The sequence below is a fragment of the Bubalus kerabau genome, chromosome 21 (assembly GCF_029407905.1).
Source record: "Bubalus kerabau isolate K-KA32 ecotype Philippines breed swamp buffalo chromosome 21, PCC_UOA_SB_1v2, whole genome shotgun sequence".
NCBI lineage: Eukaryota > Metazoa > Chordata > Mammalia > Artiodactyla > Bovidae > Bubalus > Bubalus kerabau.
This window is the reverse complement of record NC_073644.1, coordinates 32646196-32672339: the sequence shown is the minus strand read 5'-3', so window position 1 is coordinate 32672339 and position 26144 is coordinate 32646196.

The window sequence follows — 26144 nt, the reverse complement described above, 5'->3', positions numbered from 1 at the left end:
ATTCTCTATCATTTTGAGATATGCATTTCCCTGTTCTTGGTTTTATGTTTTCTTTTTTAAACAGGAATAGGTGATGAATTTTATTGACTAACTTTTTAGCTTCTATTCTGTGGAGATTTTTTTCTTTTAGGGTTTATTGAAATAAATCTTAAATCATTCGGAGAAGGCAATGGTAACCCACTACAGTGCTCTTGTCTGGAAAATCCTTTGGATGGTGGTGCCTGGTAGGCTGCAGTCCATGGGGTCGCTAAGAGTCGGACACAACTGAACGACTTTACTTTCACGCATTGGAGAAGGAAATGGCAACCCACTCCAGTGTTCTTGCCTGGAGAATCTCAGGGACAGGAGAGCCTGGTGGGCTGCCATCTATGGTGTCGCACAGAGTCAGACATGACTGAAGTGACTTAGCAGCAGCAGCAGCAGCTTAAATCATTAAGTGTCTTGATGTTATCATTCCTTGCATTCCTAATGGATAGAAATGTTACATTGTTGTGAGAGATTATGTCGGTGTAGTACTTTTTACTTTGGTTTGCATAAAAACCACCTGGGACAAATGCCTAAATGCAGATTCTATGGACACTCCTGAGATTTGGGATTCAATAAATCCAGGGTGAGGTTGAGAACTTGAATTTTTAGAAGAACCTCCTCCACACTATGATCCTAACATGTGATACACAGTCCAAATTTTGAGAAACATGATTAAAATGCATCTTTGAGTTAACTTATTAGTATTTTTGTCATTGTTGCAATAATGTAAAAAGTGAAAATAATCTATTTGTTTTTATTTTAAGGATTGACATATTTTTGTCCTCTGGGTTTGCTGAAAGTAAAAGTGTTAGTCACTCAGTCGTGTCTCACTCTTTTTGACTTCATAGACTGTAGCCTGACAGGCCTCTCTGACCATGGGATTCTCCAGGCAAGAATACTGGAGTGGGTTGCCATTTCCTTCTCCAGGGGATCTTCCCAACTCAGGGATCAAACCTGTGTCTCCTGTATTGGCAGACAGATTCTTTATCACTGAGCCATCAGGAAAGCCTGTGGACTGAATTGCATCCCCTCAGATCCATATGTTGAAGTCTGAACCTTCAAAGTGATGGTATTTGGAGACAAGGCCTTAGGAGGCTGATAAACATTTGATGAGCTCATGAGGGTGAGGCCTTAATGATGGGATGAATGACTTTATAAAGAGACCAGAGACCTTGCTGTCTACCATGTGAGCATATACTGAGATGGTGGAATCTAAAAACCAGGAATAAAGTCTCACTAGGAACTGATCTCTGCAAGACTTTGATCTTGGATTTCCAGCCTTCAGAGCTGTGAGGAAAAAGAAAATTCTTCTGTTTAAGCCACCCATTATTTGGTATTTTCTTATAGCAACCTGAGCAGGCTAAGACACCCACTGTAGAATTAATTTTCTAAATAAAATGTGCAAAGATAGTTGAGTATAATAAAGCACTATTTGAGACATACATTCTACAATTTAAAAAATCAATATTTTTCAGTAGTTTAAAGCAGTTATCCAGTTTGCTGAGGCAGTTTCAGCTTGGATTTTGTATTTGTAACAATACAACAGTCTTTAGCGTGACTCCCTGAATCTCCTACATTCTATACAATTACTAAGTTAATTTTCCTTGGTAAACCTATATTTACTTTTATTTATTTATTCATTCATTCACTCAGCCACTCATTCATTCATTTTGAAGACTCTTAGGCAATGAAGTCATTGTCAGGGACTAGAAATCTAGTGTGTATTGACATATCCTAAAAACAAGATATCTCAGAATAGATGTAGATTATGTACAGGAAACTACAAAGTTCAGAAAGGAGAGAACTTCCTTTTGGTAGGGTGCAGGAATCAAAGTTTGAGCTGGCTCTTGGTGTTTGAATAGAATTTTAACAGGTGGAGATGAAGAAAAGGGTAGCTCAACAACAAGGCATAAAACAACAAATTCACAAGGCATAAAAAAGAAAATTGTAAGTTCTACAAGGACAATTACATGTAGCTTAGTTTAAAGTATACACAGGGAAGCTAAAGCAGAAAATCTAATGTTAAGTCACATTGTGAAAGGTTTTCAATCACAGACTAAGTTTTCTAGATTTTGCCCTGCAGATAAGGGAGAAGAATTACAGGATTTTGACAGATCTAACTCAAGGAACAGTGGAAGCAACAATAATTGGAACAGGTACTTGAGTTTTAGAACTGTTTTCAAAATGGCCCTGGCACATCATTGTTCAGGAGGTAGATGAATCAGTAACACTGAAGGAGAGATATTCAGGCTGTGATAATCTCCCAGATGAGAGCACATAAAATCACCAAGGTAGAAAAGAGGTAAAAAGAGAAGACTAGAAAACTGAGGTTAGAATCATACATGGGCAGAAGGAAAAGAAATGAAAAAGATGTATTAAGAGGAGAGGAATTATCCAAAGTCATGATGCTAAAGGAAGTTATGATGCTTCCTTCAGAAGGAAGTGGTTTAGTCCTGCCTTGCATTATACTTTACATTTTTTGTGCTTATCTCTTTTCCTTTCAAACTGGAACTATATTTATTTATTATTAGAGCATGGATTATTATTTGTACTTTGACAAAGTTCAACACTATGCCTAATATACTACTAAAATCATTTGCTTGTATTCAGTTGCTTATTTGTTACCACTTTTCACAATATTTAAATAATTATAAAAATGATCATTGCTAACATGTATTAAATTTATAATGGACCATTCTAGGTGCTTTACATGGATTATTCACTTAATCCTCACAACAACCAAGAGAAGTAGTTTGCCAAGTGGGACAATGTTCATTAGGCAGATAAGGATAGAGGAACAGCCCAAAAGTGTGTGTCCTTCACTCTGAGGAATCTTGGAAGTCACCTTGAATGTTAAAACTCTGTGTTAGTTTTTTTCTTTTAATCTCATTGATTTAAAGAGGTTATTTCCTAATCATATACTTTGTACAAAGCATATGTCAGATGTTTCGATGGGGAGGAGGTCGTGATCCATAGTTATTAGAAAAGTTTCATTTTCTTCATCATCAGTTTTAACCATCTTTTCCTTCTAGGAAGTAAAAAGCTCAGATTCCATTCCCAGCAGATATAATAGATCATATGAAATACACTTAAGGTTGCTAGGTAAAGCCTAATCCCTATTTTTTAAAAAAGATAAAATAAGTGTTGGTGAGCATATAGAGAAACTGTAACCTTGTGGACTATTGGTAGGGAGGTAAAATGGTGCAGCCACTGTGGAAAACAGTATGGTAGTGCCTCAACAAATTAGAAGTAGAGTTACAGTGTCCCCAACAATCTCACTACTGGGCAAGTACTCAAAAGAATTGAAAGCAGAGTCTCAAAGAAATATTTGAGAACCATATTCAAAACAACATTAGTCATGATAACCCAAAGGAGGAAGCAGCCCAAGTGTCCATCGATGATTGAATGGGTAAACCAAATGTAGTATACACATACAAGGGAATATTATTCAGTCTTAAAATGAAAGGAAATTCTGACACATGCTACAACTTGAGTGAACCGTAAGGACACTATGCTAAGTGAAAGTAGCCAGTCACAAAAAGAAAAATATTTTAATATTCCACTTATATGAGGTAGCTAGACAAGTCAAATTCATAGACAGAAAATAGAATCATTGTTACCTGGGGCTGGGATGAGAGGAGAACAGGAACTTATTATATAATGGATATAGAGTTTTAGTTTTGCAAGATGAAAGACTTCTGGCTATTGGCTGAAGAACAATGTAACTATACTTAACGTTATTGAACTGCACACTTAAAAATTGTTAAAATGAAAGTCACTCCACTGTGTCTGACTCTTTGCGACCCCATGGACTACACAGTCCATGGAATTCTCCAGGCCTGGAGTGGGTAGCCTTTCCCTTCTCCAGGGGATCTTCCCAACCCAGGTATTGAACCCAGGTCTCCCACATTGCAGGAGGATTCTTTACCAGCTGAGTGACAAGGGAAGCCCAAGAATAATGGAGTGGGTAGCCTATCCCTTCTTCAGGGGATCTTCCCCACTGAGGAATCGAACTGGGGTCTCCTGCATTGCAGGCAGATTCTTTAGCAACTGAGCTATCAGGGAACCCCTAAAAATTGTTAAGTTGGTAAATGTATTATATATATGTATGTAAACTGGATCAAGTGTGCTGGGTGAAATATCAATAACCTCAGATGTGCAGATGATGCCACTTTTATGGCAGAAAGTGAGATGAAATAAAGAACCTCTTGATGAAAGTGAAAGAGGAGAGTAAAAAAGCTGGCTTAAGACTCAACATTTAAAAAACTAAGATCATGACATCTGGTCCCATCACTTCATGGCAAATAGATGAGGAAACAATGGAAACAGTAGCAGACTTTATTTTCTTGGGCTCCAAAATCACTGTAGTTGGTGACTACAGCCATGAAATTAAAAGGCACTTGCTCCTTGGAAGAAAAGCTATGAACAACATAGACAGCTGTATTAAAAGGCAGAGACATTACTTTGCCAACGAAGGTCTGTCTAGTCAAAGCTATGTTTTTTCCAGTAGTCATGTATGGATGTGAGAGTTGGACTATACAGAAAGCTGAGCACCAAAGAATTGCTGCTTTTGAACTGTGGTGTTGGAGAAGACTCTTGAGAGTCCCTTGAACTGCAAGGAGATATAATCAGTCAACCCTAAAGGAACTCAGTCTTGAATATTCATTGGAAGGACTGATGCTGAAGCTGAAGCTTCAATACTTTGGCCACCTGATGCAAAGAATTGACTCATTGGAAAAGACCCTGATGCTGGGAAAGATTGAAGGCAGGAGGAGAAGGGAACAACACGGGATGAGATGGTTGGATGGCATCACTGACTCGGTGGACATGAGTTTGAGCAAGCCCTGGAAGTTGGTGATGGACAGGGAAGCCTGGCATGCTGCAGTCCATGGGGTTGCAGAGTTGGACACGACTGAGCAACTGAACTGAACTGAACTGAAGTATTGCTAAAATTACAAAAAATTTAAAGCCTTAATTCAGTTATTCTCACATAAGGTACAAACTTGTTTTTTATTATCATTTTCCACACACCTTATGAACAATGTATTCTGATATGAAGAAAGCCCCATTATTTTGTGTAGGTTTGGCTATATGTGTGGTACATATATAGATTCAAAAATGAAAGAATAGAGACCAGGTAGGAACAAAAGATAAAATGAATGAATGCTTACATGCCAGTTACCAATAGTGTGCTTAACTATTCAAAATGGGAACTTTTTGAATGCTTTAATTTAGGTTTCCTTATAAAAAAACTATTTTTGACTTGAAGAACAATTAATTCTACTATAGGCTTCAGTAGTGATGATAATATTGGGACCTGATTATACTTTATAATGATACCAGATAGGGTAATTTAAAAAATGTTTTATTGGATCTATAAAGGGATCACTGTGTGACCTGCATCTAAAAAACCCACTCTGCAAAGAATTATCTATGGTTAGGCTGTTATTGTTAGGTCAAGTTATAAGTTTGAAGTTGATTAATCCCTTTCTGGGGGTGATTGTCTCAACTTGTACTGTTTACAATTAATCCCTTCTGTAATCTGGCCTTGAGTTATTTTAATGTGAAATCTCAAAATCCATGCAATATTCATATCTCATATATAGACACATAATAGTGGGCAATAGTCTTGCTATTATCTATGGATTAATTCAAATTTGATAGAATTATCTCTCTCCAGAGATAGATTATGAAAGACTTTTAAAAGAACAGATTTCCATACTAACTTTGAACTTAATCAGCTATTTCATAATTATTCCAGGACTGCTACAAGGAATCCCATGGCTTCTTATTATTCATAGCAGCAAGACAAAATGTATGCAACCTTTCTTCATTTTAGGAGGTGGCAAAAGGTCTCAGAGATTACCCTTCACATGTTAATATTTCAGAACTCTATTATTTTGGCATGGTGGTAAAAAAGAAAAGTAACTTTAGAGATTCTTCATGATTTTCCCCTTTCCTTATTCTCAAACGCATCTTTCGTGTAACTAAAATTCTTTTACTGCTTCTGCAGTTATTGAAAGAACTTTCATTTAAAATATTTCACTTTGGAAAATGAAATGCAAATGCACAAGAAAGAGTTGACTTCTTCAACTGCTTTGTTTGTTTTGCTTTAATTGCCGCCAACAAACTAGATTCCAAAAAGGTTTTGAGGACAGCGCTTATTAGTCACAACAACCATTCTGGACCCCGTTTTAGCTTTTTTCCTTTCTTGTTTTTATTTTTTATTGGCTAATAATTTATATATTTAAAACTATACTTTTATGAAATTAAATTCTTATGAAGAAGATACATATGTGTGCTCCCAACATTTCTATCAAATTACATATTGCATTGCTACATTGGAAAAGACCCTGATGCTGGGAAAGATTGAAGGCAGGAGAAGGGGACGACAGGATGAGATGGTTGGATGGCATCACTGACTCAACGGACATGAGTTTGACCAAGCTCTGGGAGTTAGTGATGGACAGGGAGGCCTGGTGTGCTGCAGTCTATGGGTTCGCAGAGAGTCGGAAATGACTGAATGACTGAACTGACTGACCTAAGATAGGTAAAATATTTGATTGCATAGGCAGGTATGAATTCAATTAGAAGTATTTTCAAGTCTTTATTTTGAGGTGGTTACCTAAAGGACTGATGATAAAGCTGAAGCTCCAATACTTTGGCCACCTGATACGAAGACCTGACTCATTGGAAAAGACTCTAATGCTGGGAAAGATTGAAGGCAGAATTTGAGCAAACCCCAGTACACAGTGGACAGAGGAGCCTGGCGTGCTGCAGTCCATGGGGTCCCAAAGAGTTGGACATGACTTAGTGACTGAACAACAAATTAATTCATGAAGACATGAGAAAACATTTTGTGCTTTCAGGTGTACATTACAACCTGCTTATATGCCTTTTCCACCCAGAATGGTATGTTTATGGAAGTCAAGGGGCACTTTTTCCTTGGTATGTATATGTTGTAAAATTTCCACAGCTGATTCTGATGTACAACCTGATTGAAGACCACTGCACTAGACATATATCCCAATCGTATTCCTAGGAGAAGGACAGCACATGAGTGGCCCAAGTCCAGTGGCAGGGCTCCTGTGCATTCAAGGCAGGCAGTATTAATTGATTCTGGGTCTTCTTCAGGCTAGCCTCAGTCTTCATTTTCAGGAAGTTAACACTTTGGCACAGAAGTTGGAACCCATTTGTCATTCCTTGTCTGAAACATTCTCAATATTTGCAAAGGGATCCATAGTCTCTAAAGACTCTTGAAAGTGAAAGTGTTAATCATGCAGTCATGTCCGACTCTTTTTGGTCCCATAGATGTAGCCCTCCAGGCTCTTCTGTCCAAGGGATTCTCCAGGCAAGAATACTAGAGTAGGTTGCCATTCTCTTCTCTAGGGGATCCTACCTGGGTCTCCTGCATCTCCTGCATTGCAGGAGGATTCTTTACCAACTTAGCCAACTCTATTCTCTGTGCTGTTAAGTAGTATCAAGTGATATCATGGTATTTCAACAAGTGTAGCTTTCAATTAATGGAAATAATTGAATTTAGTGCTTTTCTATTTTCTGGGAGTAATTAATTCTCTTTTCATTGTCAGTAATTTAGGTTCGCACCCAGAGAATATGTTGTGGGTCAAATTTGGTAATATTTGGTAAGATTTTCCTTTTGGCTTACTGCCTAAAGAAAAGAATGTAGCCTAGAAGTAAGCACACAAAGTCTGTATTCATGGTGTCTCAATCCAAGCTGTAGCTCTCGTCCACTTATTCTGTGATCTTAGGAAGACAGCAGACCTTCTTCATTGTCTTGACTTACCAATTAGCAAACAGATATATAAGAGCTGTGAGAAATAACTGCATGAGAAGCAATTAATAATCTACCAGTGGACGGGAGATCCTCAACAGTTGTGGATTATTATTATTAGTCATAGAATTTAGAACCACTATTTTCTATCACATTTCCTAAGGAATCTTTTTTGATAGTAGAAGTTTCAGAAATTTCTTATTTGTTTTAAATGTAGTCTTGCAAGCTCTTTGGGAATTATTTATCACTGTTTAATATATATGTATAGCTGCTGCTGCTGCTAAGTCACTTCAGTCGTGTCCGACTCTATGCGACCCCATAGACGGCAGCCCACCAGGCTCCCCCGTCCCTGGGATTCTCCAGGCAAGAACACTGGGGGTGGGGGTGGGGGGTTGCCATTTCCTTCTCCAATGCATGAAAGTGAAAAGTGAAAGTGAAGTCGCTCAGTCGTGTCCGACCCTCAGCGACCCCATGGACTGCAGCCTTCCAGGCTCCTCCGTCCATGGGATTTTCCAAGCAAGAGTACTGGAGTGGGGTGCCATTGCCTTCTCTGATATGTATAGCTATGTCTATAAAAAGATGAATATTGCTTGCTTTCAAAATCTAGAATATCTGTAGATGATTCATCATCTGTCTTTTATCTATCTACTCATCCATCCATCTGTTCATCCATCTATTCAATAAATATTTGACAAGTGCCTTCCACAGGCGCTGCTCTGACAAAACCAAGATAAACAAGGCGTATTATCTGCCTTTAATGATCTCTCCCATTCTCTAATGGGAGAGACAGATAGACAGGCAATTATAATCCTGACTTTTAAGTACTATGAAATGACCATGCTTGGGGTGATATAAAAAGGGCACAGAGGATGAGTTTCAATGCCTTGAAGGTCAGGGAAGGCATTTAGTTTTCCTAGTAATGATCAGTTTATTTTAAAGGAATCGTTTTTCAGTTGACCTTAGCCAAAAATTACCTTAGATAAATGAGTTCATAGCCTTATAGAAAACACTTAGGGCAAACCAGTCTTCATTCAAAGCTGGAAGAAAGAAACTTCTTTTTTAATCTCATGGCTATTTTACTTTAGGGAGCAGAACACACTGATTATGGCTATTTTGCTGCCTTTCTTGTCCTGTTTTCCAAAAGGGTATTGGTGTATTTTATATAGCCAAGTTGAATAAATTCCAGTACTTACCACTGTAATTTACTGCATGTGAGGCTGACTTGTCCCCTCGATCACAAAATAAATTCACTAGGGAAAGTTTTCATCCCACTTTTATATTTCAGAAATAAATCATTCTTTCTGCACAAAACACACACAAAGCTGTAAAATTTATGCATTAATAATTACTTTAAGTCCTATAAATCCTAGATTATTTTATAGTATGGCCATAGAAACCTTTTTTCCCCAGATCTTTTATTTTTATCTAGTGAAATGGGACATTGATTATATAGAATCTTCATAGTTTTGAATTTAGAAAACTGTGTTTTTATCATGTTGAGTTTGCTTGCTAATGTAAAATGTTTAGATGCCTGTGCTCTGACTTTACCTGTGCTCTGACTTTTCAATGCCCCTGAAAAGAAGAAATCATATTATCTTATCACTGGGAATTTACAGGGTACTCAATGTATCAGTGAGTCAGTAACAAATCCAGTTTAAATGAAAGAAAGAAAGAATGAAAAGATTGCAAAAGCCCTGAAAATCATTACTCCTGGCACATTCAAACATGGCATTAAATTTAGGAGATAGGACATTGCCATGGGCACGAATACATGCCAGCTGCATAGGTTAATGATGATAAGGCTTGCCAGCTTCACTCTTGATGGTTTTTTTAAACCCCCTTTAAGAAATGTTTTTGAACTATTTCAAATAATGAAGAACTAAGCAATACATTCATTCTTTATTTATGAACCAGAAACCAGGAGACCAATCAGCTTTGGAAAGGTAATCATTAAAACACACAAACATGGCTGTTTGGGTAGAAGAAGCCATTTTGTATGGAAGAATGGAAATCCCTTCATTATTTTTGAAAACTATCAATAAAGTTTCCAAAAGAAAGCCTTTCCTGACTCTTTCATGAGTGTAATTCAGTCTTGATGAAGTAAAAAGTGAAAGCAGAAGGCTAAGTGCTCCATCTAGAGTACAAAGGAACCAAGCTTAAAAAACTGGAAGGGATCGTTTAGAGAAAGGATTTTTCAGAAATATCTTTCATAGAAGAAACAGATGGGACAAAGATGAAAAACTACTTTCATTGCTTGTAAACTTAAAAATTGCTTTTTGTTCATTGAATTAGAATTCATTTAGAGTTCTAGAATTAGAATCAGTTAGAATTCTCAGAATTTGCTTGCTGTCTTAAGAACTTCTTAGAAATTGTTGGCAAACTTGTTCTGCTTCTCAAATTAATCAGTCCAATCATATACAGCATTTCAATAATCTAGCCAGCTCCCTGAATGCATTAAAAAGTTGTGCAGGTCACCTAAAATATTGACAAGTAAATATGGCATCAGCTTTTTAAGTATTGTTTAACACAATATGTTTAAAATCATCTTCCATTATTAATGCAGCATTGGCTGAGTTTCAAATACTGAATATCATAGCATCTCCCATATTTTTCCCCCAGAAGACCATACTCATAAAATGTTTTATTTTGTTAATATTAATATCCATTTTTTCTTTCTTCCCTGGGCAATAATTAGAGATTTACCACTTACCACCAGGCTCATGAAATCAAGTTTCAGGTCCTCTCACTCTTATGGAGTGTTATTGAAATGCCATAGACAGAGAATCTTACCAAGTGGCAAAGCAGTAAAGAATCTGCTGACAGTGCAGGAGATTCAGGAAATGCTGGTTGGATTCCTGGATCAGAAAGATTCCCCAGAGGAAGAAATGGCAACCCACTCCAATATTCTTGCTGGGAAAATCCTACGAACAGAGGAGCTTAGCGAGCTACAGTCCATGGAGTTGCAAAGAGTTAGACACAACTGAGTGACTGAGTATGTATGCATATTAAGTAAAAGTAGAATTGAAGATACATTTCCATTGGCTTTAGTGAGATCTACTTAGTAGTTTCACAATTTTTTTGTTTGTATAATAATTAAGCTAATATTAGTCAGGCTGATATAGGAATAAATTGCAGTAATATTCTTATTCACCAATATGATGATAACTCTGCAGCAGAAACATTTGGATAATAGAGGAGAATAGTGGAAGCAGAAGTCTGTCCCTGGCAAATCCTTCCAAATTGTACAGCTCACAAATATAATTAGGGATTGTCATATTTATCACAGATTGTCTCAAATTTGAAAGTAATCATGGAAATTTACATTGACCTTACCAAACAAGTTTCAAACTGACAGAGATGTTTTAAAACTACAACCATAAATAAATGTCCATTACTCATACTAGAGGAAAAACTGTTACTTATTAAAAAAGTATTGTTGTATAAAGAAGTAATCATACAACATGTAACCTCCAAAATGTAAGATATAAAAATACTCTAGAGTTATATTAGGTTATTCATTAATAAAATATTGTGTTTTAAAATATTTCTTGGTATTATTTATTTCTTTTAAAATTTTATTTATTTTTATTTTTTGTTTTTTAATTTAAATTTTATTTTTTTCTTATGTGAACAGCTTTATTTCTTAACTTTTAAAATTTTATATTTTTTTGTGATTTTGTCTCACCCTAAGATATGCAGATGACACCACCCTTATGGCAGAAAGTGAAAAGGAACTAAAAAGCCTCTTGATGAAGGTGAAAGAGGAGAGTGAAAAAGTTGGCTTAAAACTCAACATTCAGAAAACGAATATCATGGCATCTGGTCCCATCACTTCATGGGAAATAGATGGGGAAACAGTGGAAACAGTGTCAGACTTTTTTGGGGGGCTCCAAAATCACTGCAGATGGTGACTGCAGCCATGAAATTAAAAGACACTGACTCCTTGGAAGGAAAGTTATGACCAACCTAGACAGCATATTAAAAAGCAGAGACATTACTTTGCCAACAAAGGTCCGTCTAGTCAACGTTATGGTTTTTCCAGTGGTCATGTATGGATGTGAGAGTTGGACTGTGAATAAAGCTGAGTGCCAAAGAATTGATACTTTTGAACTGTGGTGTTGGAGAAGACTCTTGAGAGTCCCTTGGACTGCAAGGAGATCCAACCAGTCCATTCTGAAGGAGATCAGCCCTGGGATTTCTTTGGAAGGAAGGATGCTAAAGCTGAAACTCCAGTACTTTGGCCACCTCATGCGAAGAGTTGACTCATTGGAAAAGACTCTGATGCTGGGAGGGATTGGGGGACGGAGGAGAAGGGGATTACAGAGGATGAGATGGCTGGATGGCATCACTGACTCGATGGATGTGAGTCTGAGTGAACTCCGGGAGGCCTGGCCTGCTGTGATTCATGGGGTCGCAAAGAGTCGGACAAGACTGAACGACTGAACTAAACTGAACTGAAACATTATTTACTTTGTATCTAATTTTGCATTCTCTTTCTTTCTAAAATAAATGTTAACACTTCAATTTAGGAAAAAAAAGCTAATTTTTAAAATTTGAGATTGTCTCAATTGCTTCAGCAGATCAAGAGCAAGTAAATTTACCTTTGTATTGCCCGTTTACTTAATATTCATTTTCCATTATATTTTCATGAAGCTCCTTAAAACTACTATTCTTCACTCATAGATGCAGAGAACAAGTAAGTGGAGAGAGGGATAGGGAGGGGCAAACAGGGAGAGGGGTCTAAGAGTTACAAATTCTTTTTTTCTTAATGTATTTATTTTTAATTGGAGGATAATTGCTTTACAATATTGTGTTGATTTCTGCCATTACAAATTCTTATGTATAAAATAAGCTACAAGGATACATTGTATAGCAGGGAATTTTATGATTATAAATGGAGTATAACCTTTAAAAATTGTGAATCACTGTATTTTACACCTGTAAGTTATATAATATTGTGCATTAACTATACTTAAAAAAAAATTATTGCCCATTAGGGCTTCCCAGGTGGTGCTAGTGGCAAAGAACCTGTCTGCCAATGCAGGAGACGTGAGTTCAATCCCTGGGTCGGAAAGATCCCCTGGAAGAGGGCATGGCAATCCACTCCAGTATTCTTGCCTGGAGAATCACATGGACAGAGGAGCCTGGCAGGCTACAGTCCATAGGGTACAAAGAGTCGGATACAACTGAAGTGACATAGCATACAGCAGCATTGCCTTTCATGGTCTTATAAGCATAAAAAAACACATGCACTCAGGTATCTTCTGCCTTTGTATTCATTTTCTAAAAAGGGCACCCACACCATCTATGTTTATCAATAATTCTTATAGTATCTAGAAATCCAGTTTACAGTGAGTGAAATAGCTTATATCTCATTTTCTCTTTTTTTTAATGAACATCATCTTTAGCCATTTCATTCCTTACTGCATTTTGTGAGAAAACTCAACTTCAAGATAAATGAATCTAGCATTTTATTAATAGATACGTTATGAAAAGTTGTGGAGGCAATAGGCTTCCAAATATGTTCTCTCAAAATTTCCCCTAAAGAAATATGTAAAGAATCAGGATTTTTTTTTTTTCTAAAATTGATTCAGGATTTGAGGAAGACTCCTTCTAGAAGGACTGAAGTATTTCTGATAACCAAAAATTTTTTTTTGAAAAGAGTTTTATGCTAAAAGCAAAAAATATTCTTAAACTTTGAGTCTCTGCTGACCTGAATCATTATAAGTTGGTCAGTTGGTCTAGAGTAGGCTGGACTTCTGAAATTTGACTGCTGGTTTCTATTTTGAGAGGTTGCAAGGGATTTTTGAAATATATGAAGTGACATTCAGAGGACAGAAATGGTAGTGACAGAATTATCTTGTAAGAAAAAAATGGATTGGTGAATGTTGAATTTAAGAAAAAAAAAAATAGCTACAGTATTTTCTACAAACCAAATCCTGTATGAGCTCTGATTCCTCTCTGTGCCTACTAGCAATCAGGTTCAAGTGGAATTCTAGAAGGCATGGTAAATGCCATGTTTCATCAACATGAATAATTAACTGGAGAAGGACATGTAATATTCATAGCAGGAAATTATTAAAGGGGATCTCAGGATGGGAGAAAATACCTAAAAATTGAAGAAAAAGGTATCATTTAGGCTTTTATTTATTTATATAATTAATTAAAAATAAAAATGAAAACTTCCCCTTTTGGGCCAATGACAAATGGCGAGTGTGCTAGTTAGTAGGACACTTAGACCTTATTTAATGCCTGATTTGAAACAATACGGGATTCCATGGTTCGGGTGCATTGTGATGGGAAGAATCACATTTAGCTTTTTTATTTTAAGCTCCTTCCAGTAATAAGGCAACTGTTATTTTAGGAGTCAGGAAAATTGTTCAATTTAGTGTCACAACTTGTGAATGATTTATGTTATTGGAGGTTTTCCCTTTTGTGGGAAGGGATTATGGTGATGGGTTCTAGAAAATCTATTGAATAAATAAATATTTCCAGGCAGATGCTGCTTTTCTGCCCCTAGCCAATACCAGTCACAAGGCACAGAGCTTAAGGGTTACTGGTAGTGATGTTAATTAACGTCATAAAGCTTTGTCGAAGAATGTCCACAGGATGATAAACAACCGCTACTTACAAAATGCAAACATTGAAAATGGGTCAAAAGAATGACACTTTTATGATGTGATTTCTCTTGTCAGATGTGCAGTGTCTATTTCCAGGTGTTCCTATTCGTAGGAGAAAAAAAAATGTTTTTGTTTTTTTTTCCCCTGACCTCTAGGGGACCCTGAGAGCTTTAATTCTTCTGAAAGCAAAAAATGGATGACTTGCCAGTCCAGAAGTCTTAGGATTTCTGAGGAAATGAAAGGTGGTTATGGGAGACTGAACGAAGGCTACCAGGTGTAGCTCTTTAGAACTATTTAAACCTCTCATCTTGCTGATGAAGTGATTTCAGGAAGAGCTCTTAAAGACTACATTGTTCAGGTGTGGCCCCGAGAACAATCAGGTACAAATTAGCTGTGTCCAATCACTCAGAAAAACCTATCATCATCGGGCTCTCTGACATTACTTCTCCTGCCCTCTTTCCTTTCTGCTCAAAAGTGGGAAAAGATTGCAACAAAGAAAGAGAAGCTTGGGGATTTGACATCAATTTCTCAGAAAGAAAATGGAATTTTTTTTTAGGAAAAAAATACTATAGTTTAAAACCATATTTGCTATAGATATCAGTTTTTTTTTTAAAGCATTTGAAAGTGAAATCCTTTAACTCTTCTTAATATCTAGAAATTTATATATGCACTATGTTTCTTTTTTAAAACTGTATTTCTTTATTTATATTTATATTTATTTTTTTGGCAACACCAGGAGGCATGTGGAATTTCCCTGAGCAGGGATGGAACCCTTGTTCCCTGGATTGGCAAGTGGATTCCTATTCAATGCACCACCAGTACCTGTGAGCTATTTCTTAATCATAATGCTTTCTTCCTCTTTTGTTATTATTTGGACAAATGTTAATCACAATGGAATCTATAACGTCAATTTAGCATGATACTTTAAAGGGAAGTTATACTATAGTGTATATTCGATAAACAACTTATGAAATAATTTGGGCATTATTGGAAACAGCAGAGGTGTAGATGTAAAGAATGGACTTGTGGACATAGTTGGGAGGGAGTGGGGAGGACTAATTGAGAGAGTAGCATTGATACACATACATTGCTGCTGCTGCTGCTGCTGCTAACTCACCTCAGTTGTGTCTGACTCTGTGCGACCCCATAGAAGGCAGCCCACCAAGTTCCTCCATCCCTGGGATTCTCCAGGCAAGAATACTGGAGTGGGTTGCCATTTCCTTCTCCAATGCATGAAAGTGAAAAGTGAAAGGGAAGTCGCTCAGTCGTATCCGACACCTAGCGACCCCATGGACTACAGCCTACCAGGCTCCTCCGTCCATGGGGTTTTCCAGGCAAGAGTACTGGAGTGGGTACACACATACACTACCATGTGTAAAATAGCTAGTGGGAAGCTGCTGTATAGCATAGGGAGCTTAGCTCAGTGCTCTGTGATGACTTAGAGAGGTGGGATGGGGCTGGCGGATGGGAGACTTGAGAGAGGGGACATATAAATACACTTAGCTGATTCACTTCACTGTATGACGGAAACTAACACAACATCATAAAGCAATTATATTCCAATGAATATTAAAATATTAAACATTAAAAAATTACTGGGCATTGACAGTGTTGTTTTATACATTGGGCCTGCATTTTAGTAGGGAACCATCCCATGCATTGGAATCACCAGAGAATGAGTTGCCCAGAATAAAAATTTTGGCCAAGTTTTGCAAATATATTTCCAATATAAAAAAATTATCTCACACCTTCAAGATAACTCTAAAACTTGAATATTATAATTTGAGAATGAAATTAAGAAAAACGTTCTGTATAATGACTGAGGTTAGACAACTATAAAAGTAATCTATCCTCACAATCTCTATACTAGTACTATGGACTTTTGAAGACACCCACATTCTATTCATGGCTATCATTTATTCATGGAGCTACTCATTCATCAAATATTTATTTATTTATTCATTATTTTTTATGAATATATTTAAAAATTTTAATTTCTTTTTTCCTTCATCTCTTTTTTATTTTTTAATATAAATTTATTTATTTTAATTGGAGGCTAATTACTTTACAATATTGTATTGGTTTTGCCATACATCATCATGAGTCTGCCATGGGTGTACATGTGTTCCCCATCCTGAACCTTCCTCCCACCTCCCTCCCCATACCATCCCTCTGGGTCATTCCAGTGCACCAGCCCTGAGCATCCTGTATCATGCATCGAACCTGGACTGGCGATTCATTTCACATATGATATTATACATGTTTCAATGCCATTCTCCCAAATCATACCACCCTTGCCCTCTTCCACAGAGTTCAAAAGACTGTTCTATACATCTGTGTCTCTTTTGCTGTCTTGCATACAGGGTTGTTACCATCTTTCTAAAGTCCATATATATGCATTAGTATACTGTACCGGTGTTTTTCTTTCTGGCTTACTTCATTCTGTATAATAGGCTCCAGTTTCATCCACCTCATTAGAACTGATTCAAATGTTTTCTTTTTAATGGCTGAGTAATACTCCATTGTGTATATGTACCACAGCTTTCTTATCCATTCGTCTGCTGACGGACATCTAGGTTGCTTCCATGTCCTGGCTATTATAAACAGTGCTGTGATGAACAATGCGGTACACGTGTCTCTTTCAATTCTGGTTTCCTTGGTGTGTATGCCCAGCAGTGGGATTGCTGGGTCATAAGGCAGTTCTATTTCCAGTTTTTTTAAGGAACCTCCACACTGTTCTCCATAGTGGCTGTACTAGTTTGCATTCCCACCAACAGTGTAAGAGGGTTCCCTTTTCTCCACACCCTCGCCAGGATTTATTGCTTGTAGACTTTTGGATCACAGCCATTCTGACTGGTGTGAAATGGTATCTCATTGTGGTTTTGATTTGCGTTTCTCTGATAATGAGTGATGTTGAGCATTTTTTCATTTCTTTATTAGTCATCTGTATGTCTTCTTTGGAGAAATGTCTGTTTAGTTCTTTGGCCCATTTTTTGATTGGGTCGTTCATTTTTCTGGAATTGAGCTGCAGGAGTTGCTTGTATATTTTTGAGATTAATTATTTGTCAGTTGCTTTATTTGCTATTATTTTCTCCCATTCTGAAGGCTGTCTTTTCACCTTGCTTATAGTTTCCTTTGTTGTGCAGAAGCTTTTAAGTTTAATTAGGTCCCATTTGTTTATTTTTGCTTTTATTTCCAATATTCTGGGAGGTGAGTCATTGAGGATCCTGCTGTGATTTATGTTGGAGAGTGTTTTGCCTATGTTCTCTTCTGGAGTTTTACAGTTTCTGGTCTTACGCTTAGATCTTTAATCCATTTTGAGTTTATTTTTGTGTATGGTGTTAGAAAGTGTTCGAGTTTCATTCTTTTACAAGTGGTTGACCAGTTTTCCCAGCACCACTTGTTAAAGAGATTGTCTTTTCTCCATTATATATTCTTGTCTCCTTTGTCAAAGATAAGGTGTCCATGCTGCTGCTGCTGCTAAGTCACTTCAGTCGTGTCTGACTCTGTGCGACCCCATAGACGGCAGCCCACCAGGCTCCCCTGTCCCTGGGGTTCTCAAGGCAAGAACACTGGAGTGAGTTGCCATTTCCTTTTCCAATGTGTGAAAGTGAAAAGTGAAAGGGAAGTCGCTCAGTTGTGTCCAACTCTTTGCGACCCCATGGACTGCAGCCTACCAGGCTCCTCCGTCCATGGGATTTTCCAGGCAAGAGTACTGGAATGGGGTGCCATTGCCTTCTCCGAAGGTGTCCATAGGTGCGTGCATTTATCTCTGGGCTTTCTATTTTGTTCCATTGATCTATATTTCTGTCTTTGTGCCAGTACCATACTGTCTTGATGACTGTGGCTTTGTAGTAGAGCCTGAAGTCAGGCAGGTTGATTCCTCCAGTTCCATTCTTCTTTCTCAAGATTGCTTTGGCTATTTGAGGTTTTTTGTATTTCCATACAAACTGTGAAATTATTTGTTCTAGCTCTGTGAAAAATACCGTTGGTAACTTGATAGGGATTGCATTGAATCTATAGATTGCTTTGGGTAGTATACTTATTTTCACTATATTGATTCTTCTGATCCATGAACACAGTATATTTCTCCATCTATTAGTGTCCTCTTTGATGTCTTTCACCAGTGTTTTATAGTTTTCTATATATAGGTCTTTAGTTTCTTTAGGTAGATATATTCCTAAGTATTTTATTCTTTTCATTGCAATGGTGAATGGAATTGTTTCCTTAATTTCTCTTTCTATTTTCTCATTATTAGTGTATAGGAATGCAAGGGATTTCTGTGTGTTGATTTTGTATCCAGCAACTTTACTATATTCATTGATTAGCTCTAGTAATTTTCTGGTGGAGTCTTTAGGGTTTTCTATGTACAGGATCATGTCATCTGCAAACAGTGAGAGTTTTACTTCTTCTTTTCCAATTTGGATTCCTTTTGTTTCTTTTTCTGCTCTGATTGCTGTGGCCAAAACTTCTAAAACTATGTTGAATAGTAGTGGTGAAAGTGGGCACCCTTGTTTTGTTCCTGACTTTAGGGGAAATGCTTTAAATTTTTCACCATTGAGGATAATGTTTGCTATGGGTTTGTCATATATAGCTTTTATTATGTTAAGGTATGTTCCTTCTATTCCTGATTTCTGAAGAGTTTTTATCATAAATGGATGTTGAATTTTGTCAAAGGCTTTCTCTGCATCTATTGAGATAATCATATGCATTTTATTTTTCAATTTGTTAACGTGGTGTATTACATTGATAGATTTCCAGATATTGAAGAATCCTTGCATCCCTGGGATAAAGTCCACTTGGTCATGATGTATGATCTTTTTAATGTGTTGTTGGATTCTGATTGTTAGAATTTTGTTAAGGATTTTTGCATCTATGTTCATCAGTGATATTGGCCTGTAGTTTTCTTTTTTTGTGGCATCTTTGTCAGGTTTTGTTATTAGGGTGATGGTGGCCTCATAGAATGAGTTTGGAAGTTGATCTTCCTCTGAAATTTTCTGGAAGAGTTTGAGTAGGATAGGTGTTAGCTCTTCTCTAAATTTTTGGTAGAATTCATCTGTGAAGCCATCTGGTCCTGGGCTTTTGTTTGCTGGAAGGTTTCTGATTACAGTTTCAATTTCCATGCTTGTGATGGGTCTGTTAAGATTTTCTATTTCTTCCTGGTTCAGTTTTTGAAAGTTGTACTTTTCTAAGAATTTGTCCATTTCTTCCAAGTTGTCCATTTTATTGGCATATAATTGCTGAATTGATGCTTTTGAACTGTGGTGTTGGAGAAGACTCTTGAGAGTCCCTTAGACTGCAAGGAGATCCAACCAGTCCATTCTGAAGGAGATCAGCCCTGGGATTTCTTTGGAAGGAATGATTCTGAAGCTGAAACTCCAGTACTTTGGCCACCTCATGCGATGAGTTGACCTATTGGAAAAGACTCTGATGCTGGGAGGGATTGGGGGCAGGAGGAGAAGGGGACAACAGAGGATGAGATGGCTGGATGGCATCACTGACCTGATGGTCGTGAGTCTGAGTGAACTCTGGGAATTGGTGGTGGACAGGGAGGCCTGGAGTGCTGCGATTCACGGGGTCACAAAGAGTCAGACACGACTGAGTGAGTGAACTGAACTGAACTGAACTGAATTGCTGATAGTAGTCCCTTATGATCCTTTGTATTTCTGCGTTGTCTGTTGTGATCTCTCTATTTTCACTTCTAATTTTATTGACTTGATTTTTCTCCCTTTGTTTCTTGATGAGTCTGGCTAATGGTTTGTCAATTTTATTTATCTTCTCAAAGAATCAGCTTTTGGCTTTGTTGATTTTTGCTATGGTCTCTTTTGTTTCTTTTGCATTTATTTCTGCCCTAATTTTTAAGACTTCTTTCCTTCTACTAACCCTGGGGTTCTTCATTTCTTCCTTTTCTAGTTGCTTTAGGTGTAGAGTTAGGTTATTTATTTGACTTTTTTTTTGTTTCTTGAGGTATGCCTGTATTGCTATGAACTTTCCCCTTAGCACTGCTTTTATAGTGTCCCACAGGTTTGGGGTTGTTGTGTTTTCATATTCATTCATTTCTATGCATATTTTGATTTCCTCTTTGATTTCTTCTGTGATTTGTTGGTTATTCAGCAGTGTGTTGTTCAGCCTCCATATGTTGGAATTTTTAATAGTTTTTCTCCTGTAATTGACATCTAATCTTACTGCATTGTGGTCAGAAAAGATGCTTGGAATGATTTCATTTTTTTTTAGAATTTACCAAGGCTAGCTTTATGGCCCAGGATGTGATCTATCCTGGAGAAGGTTCAGTGTACTCTTAAGAAAAAGGTGAAATTCATTGTTTTGGGGTGAAATGTCCTATAGATATCGATTAGGTCTAACTGGTCTATTGTATCATTTAAAGTTTGTGTTTCCTTGTTAATTTTCTGTTTAGTTGATCTATCCATAGGTGTGAGTGGGGTATTAAAGTCTCCCACTATTATTGTGTTATTGTTAATTTCCCCTTTCATACTTATTAGCATTTGTCTTACATATTGCAGTGCTCCTATGTTGGGTGCATATATATTTATAATTGTTATATCTTCTTGGATTGATCCTGTGATCATTATGTAGTGTCCTTCTTTGTCTCTTTTCACAGCCTTTGTTTTAAAGTCTATTTTATCTGATATTAGTATTGCTACTCCTGCTTTCTTTTGGTGTCTATTTGTGTGGAATATCTTTTTCCAGCCCTTCACTTTCAGTCTGTATGTGTCCCTTGTTTTAAGGTGGGTCTTTTGTAGACAACATATATAGGGGTCTTGTTTTTGTATCCATTCAGCCAGTCTTTGTCTTTTGGTTGGGCATTCAGCCCACTTATGTTTAAGGTAATTATTGATAAGTATGATCCCGTTGCCATTTACTTTGGGTTCAAAAGTACATTGTTTTACATTGTTTTGGGTTCGAGTTTATACACCCTTTTCATGTTTCCTGTCTAGAGAAGATCCTTTAGCATTTGTTGGAGAGCTGATTTGGTGGTGCTGAATTCTCTCAACTTTTGCTTGTCTGTAAAGCTTTTGATTTCTCCTTCATATTTGAATGAGATCCTTGCTGGGTACAGTAATCTGGGCTGTAGGTTATTTTCTTTCATCACTTTAAGTATGTCCTGCCATTCCCTCCTGGCCTGAAGAATTTCTATTGAAAGATCAGCTGTTATCCTCATGGGAATCCCCTTGTGTGTTATTTGTTGTTTTTCCCTTGCTGCTTTTAATATTTGTTCTTTGTGTTTGATCTTTGTTAATTTGATTAATATGTGTCTTGGGGTGTTTCACTTTGGGTTTATCCTGTTTGGGACTCTCTGGGTTTCTTGGACTTGGGTGATTATTTCCTTCCCCATTTTAGGGAAGTTTTCAACTATTATCTCCTGAAGTATTTTTCTCATGATCTTTCTTTTTGTCTTCTTCTTCTGGGACTCCTATGATTTGAATGTTCGGGCATTTAACATTGTCCCAGAGGTATCTGCGATTGTCCTCATTTCCTTTAATTCATTTTTCTTTTTTCCTCTCTGATTCATTTATTTCTACCATTCTATCTTCTATCTTACTAATCCTATCTTCTGCCTCTGTTATTCTACTATTTGTTCCCTCCAGAGTGTTTTTGATATCATTTATTGCATTATTCATTATATATTGACTCTTTTTTTATTTCTTCTAGGTCCTTGTTAAACCTTTCTTGCATCTTCTCAATCCTTGTCTCCAGGCTATTTATCTGTGATTCCATTTCGTTTTCAAGATTTTGGATCATTTTCACTATCATTATTCAGAATTCTTTATCAGGTAGACTCCCTATCTCTTCCTCTTTTCTTTGGTTTGGTGGGCATTTATCCTGTTCCTTTACCTGCTGGGTATTACTCTGTCTCCTCATCTTGTTTATATTGCTGTGTTTGGGGTGGCCTTTCTGTGTTCTGGCAGTTTGTGTAGTTCTCTTTATTGTGGAGTTTCCTCACTGTGGGTGGGGTTTTATGGGTGGCTTGTCAAGGTTTCCTGGTTAGGGAAGCTTGTGTCGTTGTTCTGGTGGGTGGAGCTGGATTTCTTCTCTTTGGAGTGCAATGAAGTGTCCAGTAATGAGTTATGAGATGTCATTGGGTTTGGAGTGACTTTGGGCAGCCTGTATATTGAAGCTCAGGGCTAAGTTCCTGTGTTGCTGGAGAATTTGCATGGTATGTCTTGCTCTGGAGCTTGTTGGCCCTTGGGTGGTGCTTGGTTTCAGTGTAGGTATGGAGGCGTTTGATGAGCTCCTGTCTATTAATGTTCCCTGGAGTCAGGAGTTCTCTGATGTTCTCAGGATTTGGACTTAAGCCTCCTGCTTCTGGTTTTCAGTCTTACAGCACCGTTGATAAAACATCTAGGTTAAAGATGAAAAGTTTCTCCACAGTGAGGGACACCCAGAGAGGTTCACAGAGTTACATGGAGAAGAGAAGAGGGAGGAGAGAGATAGAGGTGACCAGGAGGAGAAGAGGGGGAATCAAAAGAGGAGAGTGCAAGCTAGCCAGTAATCACTTCCTTATGTGCTCTCCACAGTCTGGACCACTCAGAGATGTTCACAGAGTTACACAGAGAAGAGAAGAGGGAGGAAGAAGACAGAAGTGGCCAGGAGGATAAACGAGGGAATCAAAAGGAGAGAGACACATCCAGCCAGTAAACAGTTCCCTTAAGTGTTCTCCACCATCCGGAACATACAAAGAGATTCACAGAGTTGGGTAGAGAAGAGAAGGGGGAGGGAGGAGATAGAGGTGACCTGGTGGAGAAAAAGGAGAGTCCAAAGGGGGAGAGAGCAGTCAAGCCAGTACTCCAGCTCCCAAGTAAAATGGGTACTGAAGATTGGGTTCTTAAAGGTACAAAATTGATAACAAATACCAAAAAGCAAAGATTAAAAATCTAGAGTAGAGGTTGGATTTACAAAAATACAATATTAAAGAAAAAAAAAAAACCAAAGTCACAAAAATTATAAAATATATATGAAGTTTGTTTTAAAAATTAGGGTCTCTCTCTCTCTCTTTTTTTTTTTTTTTTTTTTTTGCCAAGTAATAGTAGGTTATACAAATGAAAATTAAAGGAGTAATAGAGGACTTAAAAATTTTAAAAAATTAAAGAATGATAGTAAAAATAGTAAAAATATATCTAGGACTTTCTCTGGTGTTGTGGGCAGTGTGGGGTCAGTTCATTTTTGGAGAGTTCCTTGATCCGGCTTATAGTTCTTAAAATCTATAGGCCCCTTCCTATGTAGTCGGTACTAACTACAGGGTTTTAATCTATTGCACCTATAACTTTCAAGGAGGTTCCCTCTGTTTTAGCTTCTTCTGTTTGCAGGTCTCTTCAGTGTCTAATTTCTGCCCTGACACAAGGGGGTGGTGGTGGACACTTTTTTAAGCTCACTTGTTCAGTCGTGCTGTGGGGAGGGAGGGACTGCAAACAAATAATATTGGCATGTGCTCGCAGTGTCTTGGCCACACTGGCTGCACGCATCTCCCAGGTCTTAAGCCACTCAGGTTCAGGCACTCAGGTAGTTCTCAAAGGTGCAGACTCAGTTGGGCCTGCGTTTTGTGTCCTTCCCAGGTCTGAGCAGCTCTGGTGATGAGGTGTTTGGCGAGTGTGATTGCTGCAACTTATCGCCTCCCCCATCCCTGCCTCTCGGTTTTCTGGGTGTACAACTGGTGCACCTTCTCAGGCGGATGTTGATCGTCCAGAATCCCAAGAAGTCTTGGTTAGCAACAAAGCCTACTTGCAGTTTGGTAGATAATGCCTCTCTGGGGCTGCGACTGCTCCCTTCTGGTTCTGGCTGCCCTCGCCTGCCTGTCACTGGAGGGGGATATGCTGGTCTGCAGCCAGTTAGCTCTGCTCAGTCCTTTGTTCTGTGAGTGAGCCTGACGGTGTCTTAGGTTAGGGCTTTTCACATGGTAGCTATCCCACAGTCTGGTTTGCTAGCCCAAGTTAGTTCCCTCAGATTGCCCTCAGGGCATTCAGGCCTGGTCCTTGCTCTAAGCAATGCAGCCCGCGCCTCCCTGCCCAGCCCCCACTTGTTAGTAGAGGATGCAGGGGTCTGCACCACTTCTCCTCTGGGGGAGTTACCACTGGGCACGTAATCTGTGGGTTTTAATTATTTATTTATTTTTCCTCCCGGTTATGTTGCCCTCTGTGGTTTCAAGGCTCACCACAGACTTGGCAGTGAGAGTGTTTCCTGGTGTTTGGAAACTTCTCTCTTTTTTAAGACTCCCTTCTCGGGATGGAGCTCTGTCCTTACCTCTTGTTTCTCTTTTTATCTTTTATATTTTTTCCTACCTCCTTTTGAAGACAATGGGCTGCTTTTCTGGGTGCCTGATGTCCTCTGCTGGCATTCAGAAGTTGTTTTGTGGAATTTATTCAGTGTTCAAATGTTCTTTTGATGAATTTGTGGGGAGAAAGTGGTCTCCCCGTCCTATTCCTCCACCATCTTAGGACTGCCTCTCATCAAATATTTATTAAGCCCATGCTATGTTTCAGGCATTTGGTTAGGTATATTATAAAATAATGGCTCTATTTATTTAATAATCTTCTAGCCTATCAACAGTGTTTCACCCCAGCGTGCAAAAATCCTGAGTTTACCCAAGGTGGAAAGTTATGAAGTAGCTTGGAAATAGTAAGACAGTGAATAAGAATTGCCAGTATATTTCCAAGACTGTTAGAAGAGTAAGGGCTTTTCACTTACAATACAATTCAGCCCACTTAGCTGGAAAAATAAAGATAATAACCACAAGTTGACACTTGATCAGTATAAGCTGTGTGTTAAATACTTTTTGTGTATTAGTTTATTCAATCCTCAAATTAGTCTTGCAAAGTTATAATATTCATTTTGAGTGAGGAAACTGAGACTTATTAATTTGCTCAAGATCACATAAACAAAGTCTGGAACTAGAATTTCAATCCAAGTCATTTTGATTTCAAAGCCCAGGACTTGTATACATAATGGAAAAATATTTATGTGTTTATAATAGTTGATGATACTAGTCATTAATCATCCTTTAACTCTTGCTCCATGTTTCTCCAACATTCTTTTCTGATTTACTTAGAACTTTCATTAAATATTTTCCCTACAGGAAGAGGATAGTCCACCAAAGATTCTGAATAGTTGATCCTCTTATACAGTGCATATTTTAAAAATTGTAATCAAATGATTTTCTGTCAGAATAAACCTAAGGAGGCAAAAGATCTATACTCTGAAAACTATAAGACACTGATGAAATAAATCAAAGATGACACAAACAGATGAAAAGATATACCATGTCCTTGGATTGGGAGAATCAATATTTTCAAAATGACTATACTGCCCAAGATAATCTAAAGATTCAGTGCAATTCATATGAAATTATCAATGACTTTTTTTTTGCCAGTCTAGAACAAAAAGTCTTAAAATTCATATAAAAACACAAAAGACTCCAAATAGCCAAAGCAATCCTGAGAAAGAAACTCTAATACATGAGGAGTTGGAGGAATCAAGCTCTCTGACTTCATACTATACTATAAAGCTACAGTAATCAAAAGAGTATGATACTAGCACAAAGGCAGATTTACAGATCAATGGACCAGGGCAGAAAGCCCAGAGATAAACCCATGCACCTATAGTCAATTAACCTACAACAAAGTAGGCAAGAATGTACAGTGGAGAAATAGTCTCTTCAGTAAGTGGTGCTGGGAAAGCTGGACAGTTACTTG